The 13,168-nt window shown below is 34.1% G+C and overlaps 1 pseudogene; it reads right to left on the bottom strand.

Annotated features, from left to right (window-relative positions):
- Positions 1-1,440: 1,440 nt before the first annotated feature.
- The window catches only part of LOC149540833 (sulfate transporter 3.1-like), a 32,101-nt pseudogene continuing 20,373 nt past the window's right edge, over positions 1,441-13,168 (bottom strand).

Here is a 13,168-nt window from a genome sequence, read left to right on the forward strand (position 1 = left end):
ATTCCTGTAGTCACACGTATGAGAATTTCTAAAGACTGTGAGCTGACAGTATTGTCTAACTAAGAAATAATTAATTATCTTAATGTGGTCCTATTATAATTAATTGGGAAAACCCCAAGGTTGACTCAAGGAATTGTTTGGAGGACATGATATAAAAGAAGGTTATTTTCCTTTTGGTAAAGCATGAGTTGGATGTGAATTACAATTGAGGAATGTGAATAAGAGAAGAGTATTTGGTAAATGTGAGTAAGTGATCCAAGGGATTATTGGATGTGAAATTTGTGATCTAGTATCAAGATCAAAAGAATAGGAGTAGTTTGGTTGATAGGACAAAGGACACCTTTGAGAAGAAAAATTCTCCTGCTCCAACTTTATCTTTGCAGAGATTTAAAAGGTTGCAAATTAAATGGCTTGGATAAGAAAAAATTGCTTGATACAACATGGAACAAATGGACATTTATGCATAGGAAATTTATGGAACAAAACAAATGTACTAGTCAGATTTACTAGATAATTCTTACTTTGAAAACATAAAATGCTTACATGAAAAAATTAAGAATAAAAGTCATACTCTAGGCACATGAATTTCAAAATGTATCGTTGTATATTCAAAAACCAATATAGAAAATGATGTGGAACATTTAAAATACCAAATTGTCTTGCCATTTTAAATAAACATGCTGATATTTAGTTGAAAATTTAAAATGTTAATATTTGATGTACATTACATCCTATATTTTTCTTAAGAGCAGGAATACACTTACAATGCATAGAAAAGAAACAAAGAAACAACTTTACTAGTAGGGATACTGGTTCAAGGCCAATTATTAAAAAGATAGGAGAGTTTAGAGATGGTTACAAAGAATGGTTACAAATAATGTTGGTTTTCTTTGTAGCAATGAATCACCAAGAGAATGACCTTAAATGAGAGATGTGGCTAGGACATTGGAGAACCTCAAGAAATCATTGATAGGAGGTCCAACTACTTCTAATTTAACACCAACTATATTAGAGCTCCTATGCAATACCAATGTCACAAAACCATTGGCCTCTGGCAATCAAAGTCCTTCATTTTACCTTATGACCTTCCTTGAAACCTTTGTACCTAGTTAATCTGCATGAAAAATCACATATTAAAATTTTATTTCTAAAACTATCACAAGAAACACATTAGTAGTTGTTAAACATAATTAAATCAAATGCTTAAGAGAAATTTTCATGAACCATCAAGAATTTAAAAAAGAACAATCCTTTTTATCCCAAATATTGCCATAAATAATGTGTATACAACAACTGTAAAAAGCTTTATTTATGAATGAAGTAGCTAGCAAAGTGAGATGATAGAATTATACAAATTAAATTCAATTGCATATCTCAGATTAAAGAGCAAAGAGAATTGTTACGTTAAGTACCATGATAGATTGAAAAAGAAAAATAGCATCAAACATACCTTTCTTCTTGTGGCATTCCAGAATAAAAGTAGATTGATGGAAAGTTGCACTCCACAAGAAGCTTGTTCAGCTCTACAGCCCTGTTAACACTCTTGACAAATATCACAACTTGATTAAAGTCCAGTGCATCAAGAAAATCATTTAGCTTTCGGTTCTTCTCCAGCTCACTCAGTTTGATGTAGTGCTGGAAGAATCTCAAGACATAAATACCAGACACAACAAAAGAGAGAATAGTTTACCATTTTATCGGACATTATTAAACTCAAATAAATTCAATACCTGAGCTAAACCATGAAGTGTCAATTTTGCCTCATTGTCAATGTATATCTCCATAGGCTGTAAATGAAAACAAATGTGTGTAACATTAGGTGGTGTGATGACCATCAAGAGCCAACAGTGCCACAACAATCCACCTCATATTTGTACCATGAAAAAGAACTAAACATAGCTAGTGTACACTATCATCAAAAATTGCAAAGGTCAAGACATGATTTGTGCCCTGGAAGAATGGTTTATCTAGTGAACCTATCAAGATAATTATAGAGCAAATGAAGAGGGCACTTATATCTACAAAAAATGAGGTTGTCATATGACACTTTATTCACAAAGCTAAAGAAAATCTAGTTAGAAGATGCAATCAAAAAAACCCAAAGATTTTCAAACTAATCAAAATTTCAAAATGGTCAAATACTCGCAGAGAACAATTCAAATAGTAGTAAAAGTTTTTTTTCAACAAGAAAAGAAATTATACAATATTAATACTAAAAAAATAAATCAAACCTGGAACAAGATTTGCTTCATCAGTTCCTACTATGCAATGAGGAGGATAAGGAGGCTCTGGCTTATTTGGATAATGTGTGTCAAGAAATGCCAGCATTGTCCATTTTCAACCACTAAATTCTTTGGCCAGCTTCACACTCTCTTCCATCATAACATTTATCTATTGATTGGGGTATTGGGGAGCTTGTAAGAAGGAGATCATGCCGATTTCTATTCTTCCAAAAGATCTAATAAAATTTTCATTAGGTAAAATTAAAGTAGAAAGTCCATTTGAGACTAACATAAAATGAGCTTCTAAGAATCATAATCTTTCTCTAATCCAATAGGATTATTTCAAGGCATGTTTAGTAAAAAAAGTAATATGAAAGCGTTACAATTGTCTACAAATTGATAACATGAAAATGCTGGCTTTCTACAAGTTCTATTACTAAATTATTCCTAAAGTCGTGTTATCATGATTTTTGCACTTCTAAATAATAGAAATGCTTAGTAGTCCTGAAGTTTAATGAATGCTAATTGTCCATACCTAGATTGCTCAAAGGGGGGCCAAAGGCACAAAGGAGGCCATGCTGGCAAGCCATGTTTTATATGACAAAATTAAATATTTACTAAACTATTATTCAACTGATTCAACTTGCAAATCAATTAATGGAACATCTATTGAATAAGTTTTAACACACACAATTCTTTTTATACCATTAGGTCTAGTATAATAAAATACAATTAAAAGTAATTCATTCACTAATCCAATGTTCAATAAGTATAAGGAAATTAATTTCATCCGACATTTATTAGCAAGAAGATTAAAGGAAGTATTATCATCAACTTTTCTTAACCAAATAAATTCAATGCAAAATGAATACAACTGTACAAGTCAATCACCATCTACAAGTCATGCACCATCTAATCATTTTATAAATATGTGAGTGATTATTTCCTAAAACCATCATTAAAGGAGATAAATAATTCCTTACAGAACACAAAAAAGAAATAAACATGAAGGATCAGTTTGATGTAACCTACAAAACTATCCTCTAACTAATGGATTTACACTATTAGTTACATAAGCTTAGTATTTGTGTTTAATTCTTCCATTGAAACATATCAGGCCTATAATTTCTTTTACTTCGATAGCAATTAGATCAACATTGATGGTATTCATTGAGTTGAAGATGAGATAGTATTGTCCTACATAGAAGTAGATGTATTGGTTCCATCTAGCAGAGAACATGATACAACAGATGTATTGAATTTTTTTACAGTGGACGTGCAAGAGTGGTTATCGGGCATGACTAGAAATCATGTGGGTTCTGCCTGCGTAGGTTCGAATCCTACCATCCACGCTCTGCTATGATTTTAAAATTTTGTGGCATGTCACAATCCATTGGTTGTAATGTGGGGTCTTGGATAATGTTTCAATTGAGCTTTTTGTTCTATAGGTACAAACATTATTAATATATTTGCACTTGGATAGAAACCTAGGTACAACCATACATTATTTGCTTATGATCTTGGGCTTATGTTAGATACAAACTCCATCTCTCAGAGGAGTTTTAAGTTTTGGATAATTTTCATTGGATGATATTGTTGGAAGCTTTGGACTGAAATGTTCAAAAATTTCTATAGTGAATTTCATATTCACGTGGTCTAGTGCTAGGGATGTTTACTTCTAAATGTAGCATCTCTTACAAGAGATAAGCTGATCTGCAAGTCTCATTTTTTGAAGTTAGCACTGAAAGTTTGCAAAATCACACGATTCATAGAAAACATCCTTTATAACCCTTAGTTTCTTGAATTTTTTATGCTTTAATTTATTTCAAATAGCTTCTAATTCCTCTAGAGAGTTTTCTACAGGTTTCTCCTAAAATGAGATCAATCTAGCAGGTGATGGGACAAATGCAGTTGAGTTTTCTGAATGGAAATGGATGCAACCCAAGCAAGTTATTGAACATGTGAGACGTCTAGAGTTTAGTTGAGGAATGGCTTGTGGTTGATGTCTAATTGGCTTAATCTAAAGAATACTAATATTTCTCTTTTGTGTTTTGGATCAAGCTATATATAACAAGAGACCAGTTTATGAGAATTTTTTAAGACATTTGCTCCATATATAAATTCATAATCAGTTGTACTATGTAAAATATAGGAATTGTATGATCCTTTTTCCTTCATATGCCACTTGCATCATTGTGTATAAAGATTTGACACTACATGATAATGTTCTTATTGTAAATGAGATTTTGTCATTTTGACAAATGAGCATATCAGTTTCAAAGTTATTTCTATCTTCTAAAAGCATTTTATCAATATTTTCCTTCTGGAAAGGGGAATTTCATAATTTATGAATGCTAGATATGATATGAGGAAATCTTTATAATAGCTCAGACATAAATTTCTTCATCTTTATTTATTTACTGGGATTTGAACACGACTCATACATTCAAATAATTCTCTTTTTCCTAAGAAATTGTTACCATTTGTCCTATATATTTGTTAATCACATATGGTGGTATCAGGTACAAGGATCATTGTTAAGCATCCTTTGTACATGGTCTTTAAGTTCAGGTTGTGTAACTATATTACAATGATTTTATGGATTTCATTCAAGCTTGTGGTTTTTGTCAGTCCCATTATTTAGTTTTTCAATTCTTTTTGTTTCAAAATTCTAACCATAGCATTTATTGTCCAACAACTTTCCAATTTTCCCTTTTTGTTTCAAGATTCCAACAAAAATATTACTTGTCCAACCCTGAGTTTCCATAAACACTATCCAGAGAAATGATTATGGTTTGGTATACATGTCAATTAGCTAGCCTAAGCCCTATACGCTCAGTTGGAAGTGGACCAAGGAGAGCTTCCAAAGAGTGATAATAGCTTAGTTGGCTATAAAATTTTAAAGATCTGGAAACCTATTGACTACATAAAAAATCAATAGCCTAATTGGCTGTAAAATGCCAATGATCTAACAGGTATGTGCAACAAATTTGCATTGTCAACTTTTCTTTCTTGCAAAATATATTCAACTAGGCTTCTCTAGGGCAAGTTATTTTTGAATAGCTACTCCTCAAAAAATTATCTATAACCCTTGAGAGTTCCATGACATAACATTTTTTTAGTCCATTGATGGGACTTCTAAGAGAGATGATATCCCCTAATGAGTCAATTGCCTAGTTGGCTACAATTTTCCAACAATGTTAACATCCATGCGGTAAATCAAAAAGATCAGATCAAGTCAATAAAATGGCTCATGTGCTTGTTATTTTGAAGGATCCAATAGAAGAAATGTTGAAAATTTTAAGGATCCAATAGAAGAAAAGGTGCAAGAGCGCCACACACAACCAAGCCAAAGTTGAAGTTTATGGAGACCTCAAAGACCCTAATACAAATCAGGAGGATGGAGTGTATAAGCAAGGTCATCAGATCAATTGGAGGATCTTAAGACCTATAATGAAACTAAAATAATGCAATTCCTCTTCAGAAGAATTGGCCTTGTGGCATTTTCAAATAGAAGGTGAGTTGATTAAAATACCTCTAGTCACTATTTGTGAAGCATGTTTCTTAGTAGACTTACAAAGATGTCGATCAAATATGCACTTAGTCTAGGATAGGATTTCAAAGTTTTCAATATGAAAGTACTGCATACATGTAGTTCTTATTGGAGGTTAGGTGATAAGTCAAAGAGACAATGCTATACACCTTAATGAACAATATATAAGGTAAATTGAAGAAGTAATCACTCTGTGGAATGAATAGATAAAGAGAGTCTCATACACCAATTTTCTGTCTTACATGGAGGTGACCTTAACAACTACCTTCATCTTTTTAACCTTCTATTATGTATATGAAATACAAAAATGATTCAAAAAAATGCTATAGTATCAGGTCCTTAAAATAAATCTCCTTCTATTAAGTTATAATACAACAACTACATATTATGGATGCAAAAAGGGCTAATGGTTGGTCGTAATGGTCCAAAGTTTGTCCAAGTTTCTGTTGGGACTAAAAATATGCATGCTTCATTTTTAGTCACATTTCAAAAATTTGGGAGATCAAGCCCCATAATTGCAAATGTACCCGACTATACCTTTGAAGCCCCTAAGGTGTTTAATGTTTCTAACACCATTGATTTAGCCCGTCCACATGTTCCATGATGTTAAATTGAGATTTCAAGCTGTTTGGCAAAGTCTTTTTTGAGTTGGTGTCTTTTCTGCATTTTATCCCTAGTGTCAGACATCGACAGGAGGTTGTGTTTGTCTTTGAATATCTCGCACCCAAAATAGTGTCATGACTTGCCACTTTGGGAGAGTTTAGTGTCCATACCTAAGAATCTATGTTTCAGATTTCAAGTCATTTTGAGTCTGTTGGACTAGGTTTTGAATCCCTCAAAGTTGGTCATTTAATGTTTTCATGCTGATGCACATTGTTCATTTTTCTGGGAAGCCTTGTTTGACATGCTGTAACTTTTGACCAGTTGACCAAAATGCTAAAATTCCTTTTGTGTTGCATTGTAGACATCAGAGACTTCCTATCTTTCAAGTTTCAGCTTATGACGAATCCGTTTGATCAGTTTTCAAACGTGATTCCAAACACAATTTTTATCTTTTCACTGGTGTCAGCAAATGCAGATTGATTGGAACCCCTATTCGTGATATCATAAGTTAAAATCTATGATTGGCTAGATTGAATGGATTGTATTGTTGTGTTTTCCTCTAAAAATACTTTAAGTGTGTCAGTTTGCAAGTCATGATGAATCTATTTGCACACTTTTCTAGGTCAATTCCATTTGCAAAAAATGATTTTATGCTAGTATTTCCAATCTGCAAAATCCAAGTAGCCCACTTTGAATGTCTGCCATTTGCGCCCAATTATTTTTTATGAGCCAAAATTGCATATTCATATTCACCTCATGACAGAGATTTAACGCCCCAATTTTCATCTTCCCATATGCCTATTTGCCTAGTTTTTCGAGCCAAATCCAAACCCAATTAATGGTATTCTGACATGTTTTTGGTGCAAGTAATTCTAAAGGGGCAACTTTTATGGTCAATATCTTTTGACCCTGAATTTCTCATGGGACAAGATTCGACACGGTAGAGAATGCAAAACAAAGAATTAGTGTGCCAAGTTTCAGGACCTGATCAGAGGTTTGAGTCAATTTTTTAAGGCTAGTCAACAGACCTCCTGGCACAAAGTCAACAAGTTGTAGGAGAACGATAAAATGACTTGTTCAAACAAGCAACAAAGTTTTCTCAAACTGCACAAATGTTCAAATTTCATTTTGGTGAGCTTTGCACTCTTGGATGCACCCTCAGTCTGCTTTACAATCTTCTCTTATTTTTGCAATGGTATTGTCTGTGGCACATGGATGTTTTATATGAAGCATCCAATGCACAAGAAGACCAGTGTTAAAAGCCAAACTTGTAGTCTTTAAAGAAGATGCCATGCATAAGATGAAGCCACAGTCTTTAAAACATTAAGGAACAGTGAAGGGGAGAGGATGTTTGAAAGAAAAAGTCGTTGTAGTTCCAGTGGAATCCATGCTAGACAAGGGAGTATCACTCGTGGATCCACATTTTTAAAGCCCCAGGCATACACAAGGAAGTCAGTTGAAACACCCAAGCTGTAGGTAAATGAGCAGGACCAATGGGAGCCACAGCTTGTGGTAAAAGAGAAAGGAAGCAAGAAAAGCTTCAAATCTACAACGCATGCAAGGGAAAATTCCTATCCAAAGGAGAAGCATGCCTATGAAAATGCAGGCAACGTTTGAAGATTGCTTCACGCAGAACAGAGCAAGCAAAACAAAAGAGTTGGTTTCCTCCACTAATGGAAAAGTCACCAACGTTAGTAAAAGGAGGACATAGACCAGTAAAATGAAAGCTCACGCCCAACCTAAGAAGCCATCAAAGGCACAAGGCATGAAATCGAAGACTCATGCTGGAAAACAAAGAAAAATTGTCCAATAATAAGGAGATTGCTTTAGCGCAGGATAAATGAAGAAGAAGCCAACAGGCTAAAGATGCTCAGCAGATCATAAAAAGAAGTCGCACACTAAGAAAAAGAAATCGGCCAAGTTTAGAGAAGACCCACGTCCAAGAATGAAGGCGCATCAAGACAGAGTGTCCACAATAGAAGCCACAATTTTAAGGCGTAATGCCAGTCAATATTAGAGAATTCAGCAAATCAAAGATAGAATCCACACCATGAAAAGAGAAAGACACACAACTTGAGGAAACCATGGTGAAAGAATAAGAGCTAGGCGTTAAAAGAAAGCTCCAACAACATAGAAAGAGGGATGGAGCTGGCACGATGACTCACACAAATAAAAATAAACATGGATAAAATGCAGCAGCGTAGAGACATTTTATGGAAAGGTGCCTGAGCATGTTTTATCCCACATTCATTATGTGGTGCATGTTTTAAGTTTTTAAATACAACTACACATGTACAATAAGATTTCTTAGGACAAAAGGCCTTTGTGAAAGCCAAAGCTTGCGCGTGGGCCCATGGTCGGCCAGAGGAATAGTAAATGTGTGATGTTAGCATGATAGAGGCATAATTTTGGATGAACACGTAGGCATGGTGATGTGGTGAAATGCGTGAGATTGCGCCACATGTCCAGATCGGATGGTGGGTGCAATCCTGCATTTCCAAGTTGTGTGGAGTTTAAATAATGTGGGAATGCAAAATTTTGCCACATGGCAGAAGGGCTCAAACCAATGGTGAAGTGGCGCTGATGTGATGGGTGGATAAGCAATCAAGTGATGACTAGAATAGTGCCATGTGGCAGCTCGTGTGGCAATGGGTCCTAGTTGGCGATCAGGAGCAAGTTGAGACAGGAGGTGCTCAGATCGTGACACGTGTCACAATCTGACGGATGGCACTTCCTCGCAAAAATAAGATGCACATTAGTTAAAAAATATGAGAAAGAAAGATTGCGCCATGTGGCATCGAGCCCACGTAAATTGTGACGTGGAAGTTCAGTGGTAGGGGTGTAGAGCAGCCAATCAATGAGTGACATGTGTCACTCAGTCAAACCCAGTTTGACCCCGAATTCTGAGGGGTGAAGAGAAATTTGAAAATGATAAAAAATTCTATGTTTTATTATTCTTATTCAAAGTTGCATGTTTAGATTGAATTTTAAATTCAGTGGGCCTTTTTATAAAGTTTGAACCTTAGCATATTTTACATTTTTTGAAATTTAAAATCAAACAAGTTGTAGACCTGACCTTTATAGCAGAGGGAGGCAATTTCCAAAGGAAGATTTAATGAGTTTTTTGAAGGCTAGATAGGCGATATTATATATTGCAGGAATCGGGAGAAGACAAACTTTTCAATTTTGGAGTCAATTTTTGCACAGGAAGCAGTTGGTTTAGGCTACATGAGGTTTTCTATCAAGTACCTGAATTGCAATTGTATTCAAACTAGGAAGTTTAGATCTGATTTTTAAACATGATATTGATTTGAATATGGTTAAAAAAATAGTTCAAATGCAGTATGGGTCAAAATTTGACCACATTCACTCAGTAAAAACCCAATTTCACTAGCATTCTCATAAGGCAGTTAAGAGATTTTGGTGACTCACACAGTTTTCATCATTTAGAAAGGGATATTTTGCAAGTTTGTTATAGAAAATGATGAAACAAGATCAAACCAAAATGGGAAAAAATAAGAAAGAGGTTTTTCAGTTGCTAAAGGATTGAATTTCAAGTGGACACCTGTCGGTTGTATATCAGATCCGAGAATTTCATCTTTTCCTATATCTTTCATTCTTTCTTTCATTGTAAGGGTTCCAGTTTTTTGTTATTGGGAGACCATTGTGGGTTGGAAATCTTCAGTCCTTCTGTGAGACCACTTTGTTGGATCTAGATCTGTGATTCCACCTTCATTCTTCAGCACATTTCTCTCATGTGAACAGCAAGTGTATTGATAATATAGATAGTTCTAAGATGTTAGGTTGTTTCATGTTTTAATTTTATGCATCTGAATGTATAGTTTCAAGGAAATGAATACATATGAGCAGCAATTTCACTAGTTTTGTTCTGGTTCTTGTCTCTTGTCTCAACAATTTGTAAGTCTTATGTGGTTTTGGAACAAAGATCTGAGACCCATTTGCATCCCTTTCAGGTTGTACGTTTGATGTATTTTGCTATTGGACCAAAGGGCCAATTAAATGCTTAATATGTTTAAACAAGGTTACTAGTTATTTGAGAAGGATATTTTGTGAGAATGATATCTGAATGAACACTAATGTCTGAATCACAAGATGATTAGATAGATTTGATGTCAGGGTATACAAAATATGTCTCGATGTCATAGATGTATGTTTTGAATTCATGGGATTGCCCAATGGATCATGTACTAATCAGTTATAGGATCACTTGTTATACTTATGCATATTTGAGGATTTGTTGAAACTCAACATCAATAATCAAATGCTTTTCCCCTTTCATGTTGAAGAGCTATAATAGAATGCCCTCACTCAGCTTATGAGGTTCATAGATCTGCATCTAGCTATCGTAGGTCTATGTTATTTCATGAGTTATCATGAGAAATAAGAGTTTTATCTACTTCATATTAGATTCAATATGCTTTGATAACTGGTACCATATAAAGAATCTATAGGTCCACCCGCCTAGGTTTTGCAGAGCCTAAAGAAGAAGAAGGGTCATACCTTATAGTTGGCCTGTTGTCATAAATGGCATGTTGAAAATGGGAGTTAGCTACCCCTAGACATGTCACTTTCTTAGTGGGATAATTGAAAACCCTCCCATGTTTTCAAACACCAACAGTTTCAACAATGTTCTTAATAAGGTTTCTAGGAGTCTAAGATAGGTTGGGGATGAGTCTAGGAATTTAGGAAACAATTAGGAAGAAGTCACAATTTCAAATAAAGCCATTTATGGTTTTAAAAAAATTCCAATTTTCAAATAATAACAGCTATCTCAGGGAACTATTGTTTTGTTATGTTTTGGTTTAAACATTCAACTCAATGCTAAGAGTTGGTTGGATTAGTTTTGGGAGTTATATTGGAGTCTTTTTAATAGAAAAGGGTCTCTGTTATGGGATAGGAGAGAAGGTATTGAAATTGGTGTATACAGTTTTGGGTGAACAACAAGAAATAAACTATTTGTTGTTGTAAATACGTATTTACTATTTACACTTACTTAAGTTTACTTAGGTTAATGCATTATTTTATTATTTTATTTTGTGAGACACTTAGGAGTTTGTGCACCTTTTTGAGTTGTCATGTTGACAACATATAAGTATACAACTCTATTTTAGCACATGGTGTCTACAACACTGATTTGCATGTTACACCCTTGTAGGCTTATCCTCTCATCATCACACTTACTTCTGTGCTTAATGGAGGATAACCCATATCTGGTGGACATGTGCCTAGTTGTGTGACTTATCATGTAGCTAATTCTGAGGCATTCTAGATGTATCTCAGAGGCCTTTATATATAGAAAATCCTAGTGTACTTTTACAATGCATATTGAATGAATATATCATCATTTTGATCATACTCTCTCTTTTTGGTCTATAGTTGTGCTTGTGTTTGAGTTCTTAGTTCCTGGGTGAATTTTGCCCTAAGGCAAATTCTTACACTATTCAAATTTTGTAATTTCCCTGATCTATCAATTCTAAATTTGATTGATTGAATTTAAAATGCATTGAAAGGGTTCTTAAATCATTTTATTTTACTTTGGATGTGCTTCCAAACATTGCAGTGACTCACTATCACACCAGTTATTGTTAACTAGTTGTTTGTGTTTAAGTTTGCTGTTGTAGTAGGGTTTAAGAATAATTTACAATTGTTCCATGAATACATACGCCTAATTCATGGAATGAAAACTATTAACTTGTATTATAAATGACTAACCAAGCATTTGTACAGTTGGATTGAATAGAAGTGATCATAGTGAAGGAAAAATAATGAAAATGGTGGATCGGGTATAGCAGTGGCTAATCTGGTCAAACAAGGAGTGTGTTTTATGTTTGTGAAAATTATGTGATGTTCATTAGATGGTGAATCCATCTTCAATTTTTGGCAGGAGAGTGTAGAATTGGGAGATTGTGGAAGCCCTAGATAACAAGGGTTTTAAGGCATAAATTAGGGGTTTTGATGTTGCAGACCCTTTGGAGTTAATTCCTTTTGCATATGGCCATTTTAAGGCATAACTAGTTATTTTATAGTAGTTGGGTTTGATAGGATGTCATTTGTTGATACTTCCTTTGGAAAATTAGTCATTTCCATGTATTGAAAATAAGGGTACAGTCATATATAATGGTATTGACCCAAAACAAGAATATGAATTTTTTTGATGTCATAGAACATTGAAAAGGGTATTCATAAATACCATCACCTTGTTAGGTGTCTTGGAAGAAGTCTGAGTTATTTGGGTTTTTGTTTTGCTATCAGTCTACTAAACAACCTACTAGGTTTTTTTAATAGTTTGAGGAAGAGTTGTGTGGATTGGGGGTATTGGAATTGAATTGGAACCTTAGAACCATTGAGTCCAAGTGTTTTAAAGTTTATAAAACCAAACCATTCATTTATAAGTCTTGAAGATAGTCTTGACAAATTAGATCTTTGAAGTATTTGATATGATTGATAGGCTAGAGTGCCTAAACCTCTAAAATTTCCAACTTTCATTGTGTTTTGAATACCACCACCCTACTCAACTCCATCAAGAAATGTTGAAGGATAACAAAGAAGGATAAATAGATGAGAACTGGAGTAGCTATAATTGATTCAAATTGTGCACATAAAGCTTAAACTACACATTAACAAATATTATGAGAGCTTGTTTACATTAATGTTATTCATTTGAAAAAAGAAATATTTGGCTATAGATAAATACCAGTGTATGATAGCGAGGGTGGATCATGAAGATATTAATATCATTTGTCGATCTCCTTTTAATAGTGTTTTCTCT

The sequence above is a fragment of the Cupressus sempervirens genome, chromosome 9, assembly GCF_028749045.1.
Source record: "Cupressus sempervirens isolate cs-2001-9-10 chromosome 9, ASM2874904v1, whole genome shotgun sequence".
Taxonomy (NCBI): domain Eukaryota; kingdom Viridiplantae; phylum Streptophyta; class Pinopsida; order Cupressales; family Cupressaceae; genus Cupressus; species Cupressus sempervirens.